Below are 6,515 nucleotides of genomic sequence, written 5' to 3'. Positions count from 1 at the left end.
CTCGTCTTCAGGGAAATTACTTTAAACAAAAAGAAAAAACATTTAACACATTAACAAAAAAAAATATATCATTACATGAAAAACACAGATAATTACATTTAAATTTAAAGAACAGTGAACTTCTTTACAAGGGAGTATATTTACAACTAAAAGCTAATCTGTCTTTCTATATTTTTGTACAATATTTCTATAAATATGTGCACAATGGTCCGTATCAGTTTTAAAATTCATTCGTCTTTCTACAGGTACATTTATAATATGTAGCATCTCCAGAGTAAATCTCCTTTTATAATTGGTTTCTTGCGTCAAAATATCTACGTCCTTAAAGTTTGGTTTGTGTCCTGTTAAAGTGCAATGTGCTGCAAGTGCCGTCTTTTGCTCCAAGGGCTTATCAGTGGCTTTCTGATCAGATTTATGCCCTGAGAGTCTAGTTTTTAATTTGGTTTTCGTTGTACCAATATATACTTTTTGGCAAGTATCAGAGTCATTTCCATTGCATTTGATCTTATATACTACGTTTGACAAATTCAATTTACGATGGAAACAGAAGAGGACAACAAGTTACCATACTTAGATACCATAATTCTAAGGCACAGAAATGGAATAAAAATTAACTGGTATCAAAAGCCAACAGCCACAGGACGATTGATAAATTTCAACTCCAAACATCCTAGACGAGTTATAATGAATACGGCTACAAATTTTATAAGAAGAGTACACGATATCAGCGACAAAATATTTCATAAGGACAACGAAGATAAGATAAGGACCATATTGCGATTAAATGATTTCCCGAATAAGACGAGTGACGACCTAATACAACATGTAAAAGAACAACAACATATCAAACATGACGAAATGGAACCCAAAATTTATAAACCCTTGACATATGTCCCCCAATTCTCGGAAAGATTCAAATCATCTAACATGCTAAATAAGGACAAATTTCAAATTGCACAAAGGACTCATAATACAGTAAATCAATTCTTCAGCAAGACAAAATCCAAAATTAAGAAAGAAGACAAGTCAAACGTAGTATATAAGATCAAATGCAATGGAAATGACTCTGATACTTGCCAAAAAGTATATATTGGTACAACGAAAACCAAATTAAAAACTAGACTCTCAGCGCATAAATCTGATAAGAAAGCCACTGATAAGCCCTTGGAGCAAAAGACGGCACTTGCAGCACATTGCACTTTAACAGGACACAAACCAAACTTTAAGGACGTAGATATTTTGACGCAAGAAACCAATTATAAAAGGAGATTTACTCTGGAGATGCTACATATTATAAATGTACCTGCAGAAAGACGAATGAATTTTAAGACTGATACGGACCATTGTGCACATATTTATAGAAATATTGTACAAAAATATAGAAAGACAGATTAGCTTTTAGTTGTAAATATACTCCCTTGTAAAGAAGTTCACTGTTCTTTAAATTTAAATGTAATTATCTGTGTTTTTCATGTAATGATATATTTTTTTTTGTTAATGTGTTAAATGTTTTTTCTTTTTGTTTAAAGTAATTTCCCTGAAGACGAGCATCGGAGATGTCTCGAAATATTGGAAAATTTTAAATATAAAAATACAACTCAAAAAACAACAACATCTGTTTTTATTCACATGACCTCAAGCCGAACTAAGCAAATATAATTAAAAGTTTAAAGGTCAACTAATTAAAACAACAAATTTGATTTCTATAGAAAATTCTGTCCAAATTTTGAAAATTTTGTCAAAATTTTATTTCTACAGCAAATTTTGTCAAAATTTTATTTCTATAGAAAATTTTGTCAAAATTTTATTTCTATAGAAAATTTTGTCAAAATTTTATTTCTATAGAAAATTTTGTCAAAATTTTATATCTATAGAAAATTTTGTCAAAATTTTATTTCTTTAGAAAATTTTGTCAAAATTTTATTTCTATAGAAAATTTTGTCAAAATTTTATTTCCATAGAAAATTTTGTCACAATTTTATTTCTATAGAAAATTTTGTCAAAATTTTATTTCTATAGAAACGTGCGTCCATTTAACCATCTTGCAGTCTATAGGGAATTGCCCAAATAAATTTGACAAACATTCTTTTCCTACTCTTGTAGTTTAGTCAACACAATGGTTTTAAAGTTGAGATCCAAACAACAAATATAATATTGAAGTACAAACCAACAATAAAAAACAAAACACGAAAATTTTATTTCTATAGAAATTTTTTTCAAAATCTTATTTCTTTAGAAAGTTTTGTCAAGCTTTTATTTCTATAGAAAATTTTGTCAAAATCTTATTTCTATAGAAAATTTTGTCAAAATCTTATTTCTATAGAAAATTTTGTCAAAATCTTATTTCTATAGAAAATTTTGTAAAAATTTTATTTCTATAGAAAATTTTGTCAAAAATTTTATTTCTATAGAAAAGTTTTCTGTAGAAAATTTTGTCAAAATCTTATTTCTATAGAAAATTTTGTAAAAATTTTATTTCTATAGAAAATTTTGTCAAAATTGTATTTCTATAGAAAATTTTGTCAAAATTTTATTTCTATAGAAAATGTTATCAACATGTTATTTCTATAAAAAATGTTGTCAAAATTTTATTTCAACTGAAAATTTTTTCAAAATTTTATTTCTATAGAAAATTTTGTCAAAATTTTATTTCTATAGAAAATTTTGTCAAAATTTTATTTCTTTAGGAAATTTTGTCAAAATTTTATTTCTATAGAATATGCTTTCAAAATTTTATTTCTATAGAAAATTTAGCCAAAAATTTATTTCTATAGGAAATTTTGTCAAAATGTCATTTCTATACAAAATTTTGTAAAATTTTTATTTCTATTGAAAATTTTGACCAATGTTTATTTCTATAGAAAATTTTGTCAAAATTTTTCTTCTATAGAGAATTTTGTCAAAATTTTACTCAAAAAAAAAAATTCATAATTTTTTTTTCTATAGGAAGAAACACAATAAAAATAAAAAGTTTGTGAAGTATATCTTAATTGGAGAGGAATATTTTGCAAAATCTACCAAAGCATCAAGAATTCTACCAAACTTCCAAACAGTAAAAAATCTACCAACTGTATCAACCGTGTTTTATGCGCTTTACAGACTATCAGTTATTCCGGACGACAGTGCTCGTGTCGAATATATCTCATATATTGTGCACATTATAAGTTAAGTCCAAAGGCATAATCGACTCTGCTGCATGTTCATGGGATCGATAACACATTTGCCGATTATTTAGTGATCGCCGACACGTCGTATCGATCCGACACACTGTAAGATTCGTTACAAACACCGACATACCGTCCGGAATAACTGATAGTCTGTAAAGCGCATTATTCACGACAATTCCAGTTACATGCCGATAATATGGTGTTTTTCGTGTATTTCCCAATGCGCTTTACAGACTCAGTTATTCCGGACGACAGTGCTCGTGTCGAACATATCCCATATATTGTGCACATTATAAGTTAAGTCCGAAGGCATAATCGATACTGCTGCATGTTTATGGTTTCGAAAACACATTTACCGATTATTTAGTCATCGCCGATAAGTCGTATCGATCCGACACATTGTAAGATTCTTTACAAACACCGACATTCCATCCGGAATAACTGATAATCTGTAAACAGATAAACTTATATTCTGCAAGACGCATTATGTATATCTTAAAGAAGCAAAATGTAAATAATCGATAACAGTGTCTCACGTAATTTTCGTTAGCAAATGTAGCAATGCATTTCTTATGGGTAGCGGCAATTTCGTTAGAGGTGCATACTGGCACTTTGGGGAATAAAATTAAATTTAATTTTATGTGATCGATAGCATTGTTGTTTCGTGAGGCGTTGTTATCGATTGTTTACACATTGCATCCATTAAAAATACCTAGCAAAATTATATTATTGGCAAGCAACAGGAGATGTATATCGTTTTTTTTTTTTCAAATTCATACATTTTTTATGAGTAAAGGAAATTTCCGCAAGAAAAGTAGCATCCCTTTTATTTGACATTTTTATTTATGTTTACATTTGTCATATTTCACATCATTCACAATTAAAACTTGAGAGGGTCTATGCACCATGGTTAGGTTAGGCACCGTAACCTAAGAGATTCCTACCCAATATACACAAGATGAGCATTTTTCTAATGTAAAACTTTATCAGTTTGATTGTAAACGGCTTAAGGTGTGTACTATAATCGGTTTTCGAGTTGAAAATCACTTTATTTTCGCGATTACTTTTCCTGAAATAATCAAAGTTATAAATGAAAACCAACATAATCCCGTAAAATCATGCCGTAAAATCTATAGGAACAAGAAATTGCGCATCAATTGTGTTAATTTATCTGATTTATATTGAACTATTTTAATAAAGTGACCGCGAAAATTTCAACTCCAAAAGCGAACATAGTACTTACCTTTACCTTCAATACGTTTTCAAATACTTTCCTACTACTTCCAAATGCCCAATATGATGACGAAATCTATTAAAATATGTTAAAAATGTTTTGAGAAAAGTTTGAAAACATACTACCCTTAAATCATGTGTTTTCCATTAGTAGCCAATACCCTGCCAACATTTTTTGAATTTGGGGGCGCTTCAGAGAATCCCCACTACGTCGAAAACAGTCGTATACGATATCCAAAACTCCTCGGAAAAGCGCCGTCACTATTGAGAAGTTGTACCACGCCAAGTTACTACAAAAAAGTATCGCATGAGTGCAATTATTAGGAGCCCTTCTGGATACATTTAGAAGGACGCCAATAAGAGCCCCTTCAAACAATCAGACAAAGTGCATTTTAAGATAGTTGTAAAAGAATCATTGTGGTCAAGTAAAACACGATTTTTAGATGTTTATTAATTTTATGAAACATTTATAAATTCTCATAAATATAACATTTATACGGCTATCACATCACATTTAACACATTTTTGTGCATTAATAAGAGATTGATGTTGAGTTACAAGTTGTAAGTTAAATGTTGTAGCGTCTATCAGCCAGTACTCATCGACAAGTGAAATTTTCCACAAATCTTTCAAAGTGCAACCAATGGATGGATAATCTATCCTTTTCCATAACTACACCTAGAAAACAAATTCGTTGCCTCAACCGAATTATTTGCCAGCTGTTTTTGGATAATTATTTTATTATTATTCAGCTGTTTTGGGAATCCTAGTCGAACGAAAGCATTCGTTTCGGATATGAGAAATTGGTTGTTATTTATATGGTTTGTTGGTGCAACCTCCCACGATGTTATTTATTGTTAGATATACTTACCAAATTCCAATATTAAATGAAAAGGGCAGATTATATTGAGATTATATAATTCAATTTTCATATATTATGCATGTACGTACATATTACAGTTTTTATAAACATAAAATTATAATTCATAGACTTATACTTACCAGAAATGTCCTCCTTAAGTCTCTAGATATAAATACAGATATCTGAAGTAGTTCTAGAATTTTATGTGCTTAATACAATAAAAGTATTTGTGTTGGTTGGTGTATGAAGCCTGCAAACTTTATGGAAACTTTTGTAATATTCCTTTTTTATAAATCGGTGCGATACTTACCTTAAGTCAAATTCTATTCTATGGGATAAACTATTCAATTTATTGCGGACTATTATTAAGTACATTTAGTGACGCTGTTCCCCGTTTTGCAAATTATGTAGCGTCATATCATCTAACATGTCGATGTTGATATTAATAGTTATTTGTTTGCAACAACTGCCTTAAGCGCGTCCCATAATTTGACTAAGATTCTATTAGTTTTGGTTGTACCAACCATTTGTTGATTTCCATGGTGGTGGTTAGCTCAACAATTTTATACGACATAAAACCAAATTTATCTGCATTGGTTATCGTAACCAATTGAATGGTTATGGGAATTTCTACTTGATCCTGTGAACTTTTTTATGGTCGTGTTGGATATATAATGGGTAAAATAATCAAAACATTGTTCTTGTAGCAAAAAATAACTGCCTGTTCATGAAACCCAAAATCGTCCCGCGACGAATCGTTCGTCTAGAGTGAAACTAAAATAACTTTATATATATTTGCTACAAATCCTCCAACTTTGCCATGGACTCATCCTTTATGATTTACTATCGACCACCGAAACAATTGTGATTCAACAGACTCTAGTCTCGAGATATCAACGAGTGATTTTTGACGTTTCGTTCGTCTCGAGGCGAACGAAAATTCCAGTAAGTTCTGTAATGATCGAATATTATAAATATTCCCTAATTGTTTGAAAAACAGTTGAATTTTAGCATTTTTCAAACGTTTGTGTTTATTGGGATTGTATTGTAGATATTTAGTACTCATTTAACTGTAACGAGTACTCAAAAGATTAGTCAGTACTCAAAAGATTAGTCAGTACTTGCAATTAAATACTCGTTACTTTCCTGTAACTGTAACGAGTACTCAAAAGATTAGTCAGTACTCAAAAGATTAGTCAGTACTTGCAATTAAATACTCGTTACTTTCCCAACACTACGTGGTAAGTATATAG

This window comes from Haematobia irritans, chromosome 3, assembly GCF_050003625.1.
Source record: "Haematobia irritans isolate KBUSLIRL chromosome 3, ASM5000362v1, whole genome shotgun sequence".
Classification (NCBI taxonomy): domain Eukaryota; kingdom Metazoa; phylum Arthropoda; class Insecta; order Diptera; family Muscidae; genus Haematobia; species Haematobia irritans.
Note: the sequence above shows the minus strand (reverse complement) of the source record.